The sequence below is a fragment of the Theobroma cacao genome, chromosome 2 (genome assembly GCF_053813885.1).
Source record: "Theobroma cacao isolate CCN51 chromosome 2, ASM5381388v1, whole genome shotgun sequence".
Classification (NCBI taxonomy): Eukaryota; Viridiplantae; Streptophyta; class Magnoliopsida; order Malvales; family Malvaceae; genus Theobroma; species Theobroma cacao.
In genome coordinates, this window is record NC_142640.1 from 46496584 (window position 1) to 46508992 (window position 12409).

Below are 12409 nucleotides of genomic sequence, written 5' to 3' on the forward strand. Positions count from 1 at the left end.
AATCGAACTGTACCTTGTTGACAGCATAATGTAAATGGACAAAAAGTTGTGACTTAAGTTGCATCAACTCTTTCTTCATACCACATTATAGCATCACAAAAGGGACAAACGCAGGTTGGTCCACCAAAGTTAAATGTTGAAAACTGTTTTCCTATTATGTGAGTAATAGTAAATAATATGTTGAAGAAATTACAAACTTAATATTTACAAAGTACCAAAAGCATATTATAATTCAAACATTACTTACTTGTATGTCCAGTAAACGTTAATTGGTTTGACCTCTCATTTATTTGTTCATGTCGTACAAGTCCAGAAGAAACAATCCTATCATATCCTTTATCTTTTCCAAAGGGCCAAAAATTATAGATTCATAAACAATATCTGAGCTAAAAATTGCTTGGGTAATTGTACAAAAAGAGTATACCATGACCTAACAATCATTAAAGTTATGCATATACCTTGGACATAAAGTTTTCCTTCTCGAATTCTGCTCGAGATAACAGTTGTGATGAGCTGATCATCCATAATAGGTACATCATATAGATTTTCAAAATGAAAATCACATGTTCCTAAATTCTGTATAGATTCATGACCAATGATTGGAACATCATATAGATTTTTAAAATGAAAATCAGATGTCTCAACATTATATTCATAATCACCTGAATTACTACTATTTAAATCATTATGAGCACCTACTTTGTTAACAATTTTCATCACGTGGCTATTACTTCTAACAGGATATTCTTGGATACTAAATGGAAAAGTTGACTTTTCAACAAGAGGTAAATCAAAAAAATTATTTGATGGACCAACAGTGAATTTCACAGACTGAGTCACTTCTTTATATGTTGCTCTTTTTTTCACACGTTCATTCGACATTATATCTGTACAATATACAATATATATTAAATATTTGTTAGATAAATAAACTCATATTATATATGGTTTTGAATGTATTTATAGCAAACAAAGAAAACATATGTAAGGAATATTATATGATATTCATGTTACAAAAAATGATCAAAAAAACTATACAATCATCATTATTGTTTGGACAATACTTAACATCTATACTTGTATGCAAACAACAAAACAAAGAGTTAAGTACAGAACAAATGTTTTATGCAGTGACAATTGTATAACATAAATCATAGAGGAAAAGATTTACCAACACAAGAAATAATACATAGATATAGTCATAAAATACTTACCATGAAACTAATAGAACAACAACAAAATGAAAGATTTAATTGATATTAATTAAAAGAAATAAAATAAGGAATAAAAGATCAATAAATAATTCAAACTTACTGTGAACAGATTTTCTCTAAAAGAAACTTTTTAAATATATGAATAATATGTTTGAACAATAACTTCAGGAAACTGCCACAATAAAAGCCTACATGAAAATAAGCTAATAAATATTTCAATATGTTCACAGTAACTCTAACATGAATTCCATGATAATCATAAATAAAAGAAAGAGTACAATGTATTAACTACACTGTTCAAACCTATAGAATATAGCAATAAATATTTGAAAACTCACACAATAGAAAAATGCAAAAGAAAAAAAATTTTAAACACTTCATATTTAAATATCTTATCATGAAAACTGATGAAAATCAAAATCATATTAGAGAAGTAAAAAAATAAACTACTAAGGAAAATAGAGGTGTCTTTATTAGTTAGAGGACAATCAAAGCATGACAAAAAAATTAACTCAAACAGAATAAAGTATTCCTGCAGCTTATATATTGCAAAACTAAATGTTATATGCACACAGAAGCAACGAAACATAGACTAAAGTCAAACTATTCAAGGCAAAAAATGAACGAGTAATAATCAATTAAAAACAAAAAAGAGTAATAACAAAAAGACACAATCTTTTCAAACTGATGGGAGACAAAAAAACCAAACAGTACAACCTAGACAAATTAAAAATAGGTAATAGTGTTGGAGAAGGTAAAAGTTTCTGTTACAAATAAAAACAATTAACTATAATATCAAAACAAAAAATTGAACCATTGATAGTCAATCAAGCAAAAGAAACAATAATAAACAAAAAATAGGACTTTTCGAGAGTGATGGAATAGAAAAACACCAAAGACCAAAACGTAGACAAACCAAAGCAGCAAAGAGTATTCCAGAAGCCAAACGTCTATTTTACAAATAAAAACAAATAAGTATAATATCTATAATAGAATAAGGCAAAACAATTGTAAGAACTGTAAAAAGATCCCATAAACTGAAGTAACCGGTCAATAGTAGTCCCTGCATTAAGATAAGAATTAGACACAAAAGTCAAGCCAATTGAGTATTGACATGACCGAATAAGAAGCTATAAATCTGCATCTATTTTTTGTTTTTTTTTTCTTTCTAATTATCATAACAACATAGTTTCAAAAGCTAACAAAACCCTAACAACCTAATCGAACCCATCATCTCGTCCTAGTAACCATCCTAATCAACCAAAAACAATCGATTCGGCTGCCCTTACCCATCATCCGACAAAAAATAACCGACCAACCTCAAAACAAAAAACTTAATGCTTATTCAACCATTCATTCTTTAATTCCTTTCTCTTTGGCCTCTCCCGTTGCTAAGCCCGTCAACTACTTCCTATTTCCACTCCTTAAAATCTAACAAAACACCAACGATCTAACTCAACTAATTTGCTTCTCCTACCAACCATCACAATTAACCAAAAACAATCGACGCATGTTGTTTTCCCCATCATTCGACCAAAAACAACTGATGAACGTCAAAACAACAAACCCAATGTTTATTCAACCATTTATTCTTTAATTCGTATCCCTCTCATCTTTGCTCCCGCTAAACCTTTAAACTACTGTCTCAGTTCATCCCCTCGTTTAAAAATTTTTTTCTCTTCCCTATTTCATCTATCAATAGCTTCCCACTGTGTGAATGTTCCCATCGTTTTTGTCCTTTACTTGCACACAAATGGAAGGAAAAAAAAAAAACTTAAGATCATCCACCATTTGAAATTAATGAGATAGAAAACAATAAAACCACAGCAAACACCAAAATGTCGTCGCTTCGATCATACAAACAGCAAGAGGGAGAAAAAAAGCTAGCTCAAAATGACATCGTTTGCATGCAACAAAAGCAAAACAAAAAAAATAGCAGACCATCCGATTGAGTGACACTTGTCATTCAATTGGGCATACAATTGAAAGCAATTGAAACAGTAACATCATATCCTCCTTTTATTAATAGTATATATATATATATTATTGAAAGGGAATGAAAGGAGCAGAGAGAAAGAAAAGAAACGTATTTGATAGAGAGAAGAAAAAATTGTGAAGATTAAGTTTTTATGTTTATTGAAACGGTGTGTTTTGAATAGGGAAAAAAAAAGAAAAAGAAGGAATGGATTGTTGAAGTTTCAAGGTTTGTTTAAATTTGTTTTTTCTCTTGGCTCATTTAGTTTAAGTTCAAAATCCAATAAATAAAAAGAATAATAAAATAATGATAAAAATTATATTCATCTTAAAATAAAAAAAATCAGATACACATTTTGATCAATTAATTTGTATTAATATAAAAGTAAATATACTTTCTTAAAAAAGTAATCATTTACATCTTGATTTTCGAGAAAAAAATTTGATTATTTATAAATGTTAATTTATAAATGCTAATTTACAAATGTATAATAATAACTATTAAAACACTTGTAATGAAAATTAATTTTTTAAAATATTGATGTAAATTTATAAAAATGAATGTAAAAAATCATAAAGTTAAATTAAATATTATTAAAATATTAACATAAATGTGTAAGAATTATTATAATAAGTCAATTTAAATAAAATATTACTTTAATTGAAAATTTATAACTTACATTTATATTTTTTTAAAAAAATTAATTATTTATAAATATAAAATAATAAAAATAAAAACATTTGTAATGAAATTAATTATTTAAAAATCTTGACACAATAAAGGAGGTGGTCTTAGGTTTTCCTTTTTGATTGGCATCTTGGACTTTTTTTTTTGTTGTGAGCAAGGGTTGGGAGGGGTTCTCCTTTAGATTATTTAGGTAAGGGTTAGGGGTACTGATGCCTTGTTCAATAGTTTTAGTGACTTAGGATTTAGACAAAACATAAATAAATAAAATAAATAAATATTATAAATATTTTTGTGAATATCTATTTATATTATGTATATCTAGATTTAGATGTAAATTAAATTGAATAAAAATTAAGATTTAATTCATCCATCTAATCCTTTAATACTATCTTCATTTTGTAAATTTTATCATGATAAGAGATTATTAGCTTATAAATAGGTCCTTCACTTTATTTGTAAATACACTATTGAATAAAATTTTCCTACTCCCTTTAAATACTTTCTCTTCCTCTAAATACTTTCTCTTATATTTCTCTTATAGTTTTTTTTTCAGTTATGTTTCATAACACGTTATCAACACGATTCTATAATCTCTCAAGTTTTGGTATTGTTTTGTTTTCATCATTTTCAAGCTTCAAAAGGATTTCAATGATTAGGTTTTGATTTCTAGTTTTAACAGATCAGGTAAGTGTTGGTATTATTTTGTTTTCATCATCTCCAAGCTTTAAAAGGATTCAGTTATATTTTATAACACATTATTAACATGATTCTCTAATCTTTCAAGTTTTGGTATTATTTTGTTTTCATCATCTTCAAGCTTCAAAAGGATTGCTATAATTGAGTTTTGATTTCTGATTTTAGCAAATCACGTAAGTGTTGGTATTATTTTGTTTTCATTATCTCCAAGCTTTAAAAAGATTTCAATGGTTGGTCTTCAATTTCTGGTTGTAGCAAATCAAGTAAGTGACTTGATATCTCTTTTATATTTTCATTCCATAAAAATAAACTTTAATATGAATTTTGCTATCATGTAGTATATATTATATTTTGTCCCTTGATTGAAAAGTTAATTTATTATTATATAGCTATTAATGAAAAATCATGAATGTTTATTCCTTGAAGTGAATGCGATAAACAAAACCATGAATCCTTCCATTCCCTAAAGTGAATGCGACATCATTTAATAATTATGATCATGGTTATGAATCCATCGATCCTCTAAAGTGAATACAATATTATTTAATAATTATGATCATAGATATGGAAGAGGTCGCCATAATAATTTATTCTATCATTATTTTAATTCTAAAAGATAATTTTACCATCAGAAGTGAACGGATAATTTTACCACTAGAAGTGGATGGATACTTTAGCCCACTAACTCACCAGAAGTGGATGGATACTTTAGCCCACTAACTCACCAGAAGTGGATAACCTACAAAGAAGTAGATGGATACTTGTAACCCACCAAAAGTGTAGACACTATAAATTTTCTTAGATAATTAAAAAAAATAAATATAAAAATAATAAAAATAGAAGAGAGAGAGAGAGGGGTACGACTGGCAAGGTGCGTCCGCACCTTGCCAGGCACCACCCTCACTTTACCAGATGCAAAAAATTCACGTCTGGCAGAGTAGTGGAGCGTGCCCCCTTCAACCTAGTATAAAGGAGGCACTGTAGCACAACGAAAAGAAAGGATCGGAGGAGCAATGGGCAATCCTAAAAAACCCTAGTAACTTGCAAAAATCGAAGCCTCTAGCAGCAAAGAAACCACAATCGGTAGACCAAAAATCCTAAGCTTCCTAGCAACCACAACAATCCATAAAAAATCCAAAAAAAAATATAAAAAAAATACAAAAAAAGGAAATAAGCGCAATGAGAGAGGGAGAATGGTTTTTTTCCTGGGGAGAATTTTTGGCTCGTTTTTAGGGGGTTTCTTTGGTGTCGCTGGTTAGGGTGGAGAAGCTTTGGGTTAGTCGCCGGCGGGAGGAAAGAGCTAAGAAAGAGAGCTACGGTTCACTGCTGGGCAAAAGAGGACCAAATTTCAGGATCCTGGTGCCGCCGATAGGGAAAAAAACTCAATTTGGGGCTGATAGCTAGGGAGGATAAGTGAGATCCGGTGAAAGGGGGATTTTGGGTCTCTTCGTCAGTGGGCATAGAAAGAGAGTGCGACGGCAAAGGGGAGGCGACGGACCGACTTGAATGGTGAAGGAGCAATTGACCGACGGTAGAGAGAGATATCCATTCAGTGGTGAGATAGAATAGAGGGAGTTATTGTTTGGGTTGAAAAAGCTGGTGAGATTTTTAGAGAGAGAAAGGAGAGTGTTGCCTTTAGAGAGAGAAAATGAGGGCAGAAAATGAAGGATGAGGAAAAAGGGGAGTTTTTAGATGTAGATATGACCAAACGACGCCGTTTGATGAAGGAGTGTAGACAACTAAAGGCCTTGAAACGGTGCTGTTCGGAGGAAGGAGGTTGAGTCCTTTAAGTGGGCAAGCGAGCCTTGTACAGATCCGGTTTCTCCTTGAGTAGATTTGGGCTCAAATTTTGGGTAAGCTTTGGACCTTTGACATATTGAGTTTGTTGCATAATGATTGGGTTGATTGTTTTTATTTTTGAGAATCATTAACATAATTTTATGCAATTGATAAAAGTAATAATGATGATAAATAAAAAGGAAAATAGGTAGAGATATGTTTGTGCTGTAATATGAAAGTTAGAAATATAGAAAATTTACTTATATAGGAGATATAAAAATATATAAAAATAAACATTTAGTAATAGAAAAGAAAAATATATATTTAGTTACATAAAAAGAAAGTAAAATTAGGAAGGAAGTAGAAAAATTACTTAGTTATAAAAACATATTTAGGTATATAAAAAATATACAATAGTGAAATAAAGAAGTGTTTATTAAAAAAAATGATAGATTTAGGCGAAAGAAAGAGAAGAGAAAAAAGGGGATAAGTGAACCAAAATGAATAGAAGCTTGATAAAAAAATATATAGATTAAATTAAGTGAAAGATGGAAAATTATTTGCTAATGGATGGATTGGGATAGATGAAAAACATAAAGGAACATATTAGGTTATAAAAATAGATTTAATAAATGAGTAAAATGAAAATTAAAGCAAGGTGAAGAATTATTCATATAAATAAGACAAGTACTTAATTCTATACCGATGATGGGATGATTGGTCGGGACGCGAGAAGTCGCAATCTTTGGCTAATTTTCCCTAGGTTTGAAATCCGAATTAAGGCTCAACCAGTACTATGGGAGGGCATCGATTCTGAGTTTTCGAGATTTTTATTTTAAATAAATAAAATTTCATTATATAAAAAAAAATTAGTCAAGAATAAAAAATATATAAATAATGAAAAATGACAAAAAATAGATAATTGCATTAACATAGCATATATATATGTTGCATCATGCATATCATTGCATATAAATATTTCTGTTTTCGAGTTTAAGCCCCGATGATGGGATCTCCCGAGGATCTTGTGAAGGTGAGTATTTCTCAAAAAATTCCCTAGGTGAAAAAATGTTCTCGAGTCTCACTAGTATGATGGGAGTGCTCGAGAAACATCTTTAATAAAAGGCTTTTACCCGAATTAGGTTCATTATGCACGAAAACGTTATTTTTAAAGAAAAACGTACGATGACCCCGATGATGAAAATTATTCATTAAATTTGCGAAGGCGAGTTTATCGGATAATTCCTTAGGTGAGAGAACACCCTGGATCCCACCAGTATGATGGGTGGATTCGGGAGAACGTTCTCAATAAAAGGTTATTCATCTGACATTTTTATCCCACACCATGTATTTCATCTTGCCTTACATTTGAATTCCATTTTAGGTTAAATAGGAGATAAAATAAGAAAATAATAACTAAGGAAATATAGTGAAATTAAAAATTAAAGCCTAATAGGATAATCTTAAAATGGTACCGTTCATAGAACGGGCGTCTCGGGGGTGCTAATCCTTCCCCGAGCTTAATCGTACTCCCGAGCCTAGATCTAGAAAATCGTAGACCAGTTTAAGGTTCTCTTCGATGGACTTAAAATTAATTTAAGGCATCGTCTATTAGAATCGAGTCATTAGGTGGCCAATTGCACCTAGTAAAAAAAAAAGTTGGTGGCAACTCCTAATTTTTTAGTTTTTTAGAGTTTTCACTCGCGTCTGGAGGTCGAGTTCCCGAACCTGCACGTTACGACAGTTGGTGACTCCACTAGGGACTGCCGAGAGTCGAACCATTAAATAATAATAGGTTATCTAAGGCTTTAAACAATTCAATATTTCCTTAGTGTTGATGATTTGCTCTACATATTTTGTTTGATGCATTTGTTTATCTCATATTTATTACTTTATTGCTTTCAATAATTGTGGGGATTTAGGATAAAGGGGTGTGAGATTGTTGGTCCAAAATTGATGTTTTCCTTCAAACACATAACATATTTTGCATTCATGCATAAGCTTTCTACTCGGGTCATGTCTATTTTTAGGAGGGAGTTTAGTAGCTACGCTCTCGTGAGGTGATAACTTTCGCACGGGCTAGTAAAGACTCCCACTCAAATCGAACCTAGTCCGTTTGAAGCCTGTAATAGGTGAGGATCAAGGTGCTTTACTAGTCCGCATGGACGACAGTGAGGAACGATTTGGGAGCCTTTAGCTTCGTTTGTAACCCAAACTTAGCATATAGAAAATTGTGAGTAGCCTTTCTTTAGGTAGAGCCATTCCAACATACTGTGAAGGAGGTACCCTTAAATAGGAACACATGAAGGATTACTTCTCAGTCTCTCTATTTTGACTTCTTGCATAATATTATGGAAATAAAAAAAAAGAAAAAAAAAGTAAGAAAAGAAAAAAAAAACAAAGATTTTCCATTTGAATAGGAATGAAAAAAGACATAAAAAGGGTTTTTCAATTCTTTCATTACTTTCAGAAAAAAGAAAAAAAAGGATTTTAATTTTGAATAGATCTTCAAATTCTCACTTTACATGATTTTTAATAAAATGGTTTTTATTGTACTCACATTGCATGTACATTGTTTTAATTTTCTTACATTGTGGGGGTACTCTATTCCATATCATTTCATTCATTCATCAAAGCATCATTGCATTTCATGCATTCATACACATGACATATTTGCATCCATATCCATATATTCATCTTTTTTTTATTCTAATAAAGAACCACGCCATTTTTATTAGGTTTGAAGGAAATAGAACAAATCCACATCTATGGAAAACATCTAGAAAGGTTTCAATCAAATTTCAAAATTCTTTTCTAATTTATTTGATTTGAATCTTGGGGGGTTGAAAGGATATGGAACATTAGTTGGAAGCAAGGATAAGTGCACTAGAGTGCAATCAAGAAGAGTTCGGACATGATCTTCGAGAGATGAAAGGACAGATTGCCAAATTGATGAAAATGGTTAAATGTCTCAACAAAACCAATGGGATTCACCCTCAAGAATTCCAATCACTTCAAATTGAACCATGCCTTAAGCGACCATTGAAGGAAGGCCAATTTGTCCTTGATAGGACCAATATTTCACTCAGTGACCCAAGTAAAGATCTGGGTTTGGAAAAAGTTATGAAAGGGATGGACGAGTTGAATATGCAGATGGTTGAATTAAAGAGCTCAATATCCAAGATGGGACCTCTAAGCCCTTCACCACCTTTAAACAGTGGTTTGCCATCGAGCACGTACTTCCAACCTACCATTTTTCGACCAACTTTTCAACCCACGAACATTGGTCTACGTCCAAGTTTGCACCCTTTCCCAAACACCTTTCGACCACCTTTTAACAAGCTCCTCGAGCCCAATTGTTCACACCATTCCCTATCACCCCAGCTCCTAGCCTAGGTGTCATCCAAAAACAATCCAAAAAGAAACAACATAAGCAATTGGATCCTATTCCCATTTCTTATGGTGAACTTTTTAACCAATTGGTTCAAGATCACCTTGTTGCTGCTATGCCTATAGAACCTTTGAAACCTCCATATCCAAAGTGGTACAATCCAAATGCAAAATGTGATTATCATGGTGGAGTCATGGGACATTCCATTGAAGATTGTACTGCATTCAAGCATAAGGTACAAGCATTGATAGATGTAAAGTGGTTTGATCCAGCAAAGATGGTCGGACAGAGTGATAAGGTATCCAAATAGGCATCTAGGTGGCAAAAGTGGACTTTGTTAGGACTTTTTCTTTTCGAGTAAAATTTTTTAAGGTTTTAGAATATTTAATGTTTAGATATAGTTGTGCTTAATTTCTTTTGAAGTTTGGATTTATGTTAGTGAACAATTATTAGAAAATGAATTTATTCCTTGAATGATGCAAGAAAATTATTACAATTTGGATCAAATTTTGTTTCATAATAACAAGGAGGATTTCTCAAAAAAAAAAAAAAAACAACAAAAAATATATATAAAATACAAAAAAAAAAAGATAAAACAAAAAATGATGAGTAATAGAAAAATAAATGTTTTACACAACTTAGATCTTAGATCTTGTTGTAATCTCATCATGCATAAAAAAAAAAAAAGAGTGCCCCAAATTATTCATCATCTATTGACTCATAAGTCATCTTGTCATGCATTTAAACATCCATTTTGATACCCATGCATTTATCATTCATCCACTTTTTTGTAAGTACTGTCATTTGACTTCGCTACATAGAATGAAAGGATAGGCAACAATGTCATTGGTTTCATGGAAAAAAAATCTTTTTCCAAGTTTTGTATAAAGAAGGTGTACATTTAGGAAGATCTCTAGTAAGGAAGAACTTATCACTCAATCTAATTTGTTTCCATTTTGTGAAAAGATAAAAGCTCGAGAAAACCCTTTGGCTGTTTGTGTGATACGTGGACTCAAATTAGAATCATGGGAGATGAGTAGTCAAGACGAATGGACAAGATCGAGAAATGTCAGGACGAGATAAAGGAACAATTAGAAAGGTTAATGGAGATGATCACTAGTAAAGAGGATAGGTCTTTTGAGGGATCATCAGGTTTGCAAAGACAGAGTTAATTGCCGATGAAAAGGCAAACTGTGTCACTTCCGGGGGTAAATTTCTATGACTCAACTCCTATTCTTGACTTAGATAACCTTGGAAAGCAAGAAAAATCAAAAGGAGAATCTTCTAAGCTAAAGAAAGAATTGCAAATGCAACAAAAGCATGACTTTTTGGATGAGCGTCTTAAAGCTATTGAATGGATGGACATCTATGGTTCTATTGATGCAATAGATTGGTGTTTGGTACCTGATGTGATCATCCCACTTAAGTTCAAAGTACCAGATTTTGAGAAATATGATGGAACCAAATGCCCAAAAGCTCATATCGCTATGTATTGTTAGAAGATGGCTGCACATGCACATGATGACAAGCTCCTGATACACTACTTCCAAGACAGCTTCACCGGTGCTGCAGCAAAGTGGTACGTCCAGTTGGATCACAATCGAATCCACACATGAAAAGACCTGGCTCGGGCGTTTGTAGCTCAGTATAAACATGTTTTGGACATGGCCCCGGATAGGCTTTCTTTGTAGAACATGGAGAAGAGAGACACTGAGAGTTTTAAGGAATACGTTCAAAGATGGAGAAATGCTGTACAGAGGTTCAACCACCTCTCACTGAAAAAGAAACAACAATGTTTTTTATTAGTACTTTACCCCCACCATACCATGATAGGCTAATCGAAAATGTTACCAAGAACTTCATTAACTTAGTAATTTCAGGAGAGATGATTGAGAATGCAATTAAGAAGGGTAAAATCAAAGAGAATAGTGTCAGTAGCATGGAAAATTGTAATGCCTCAAAGAAAATGAGAGAGGAGGCACGAGTTATCATATGTGAAGAGCAACCATGGGGCATCAATCCATACCATCTTCATTGTGCATACAAACCTTCCCACCCCTCTTGGAATCATATTTCCCATAGCTTGTATCCCTATCAACCAATTCCATAATCAATTTTTCACCCAAAAGCACCCACACCCCCATTTATGCCTCAACCATTGCCAAAACCCAACCTTCGCCAATTGCCCATGCCAATCTTTAAACTTTTGCCTATACTAATTGAGAATCAATACCTCAGTCTGGTGCCAATGAAGATAGTTCCAAACCCATCGGCAAGGAATTATAACCCTAATGCTAAATGTGACTATCACATGGGGGCATTTGGACACTCAACAGAGAAGTGTAGGCAATTGAAAGAGAAAATTGAAAATCTCATCAAGGATGGCAGTTTGACTTTGAAGCTTATGGAACGTTGGAAATCGGTCGTGCCATAGAGTGGGCTCTTATTAGGAAGTTGAAAATGCCTCAAGTCTCAAGGAAAAATGGATGATTCAGAGTTTTTATTTTGTAGTTAGATGCATGGAATGAGTAGAATTTTTGTTAAGAGTTGTAAGTGTTAATGTTTTTGTTGAATGAAAATTGTTAAAGTTTTATGATGTGATACGATTGTTTCAATAAAGGTTTTATAACATTTTTTCAAGTTCATAAAAACAAAAAATTTTTCAAA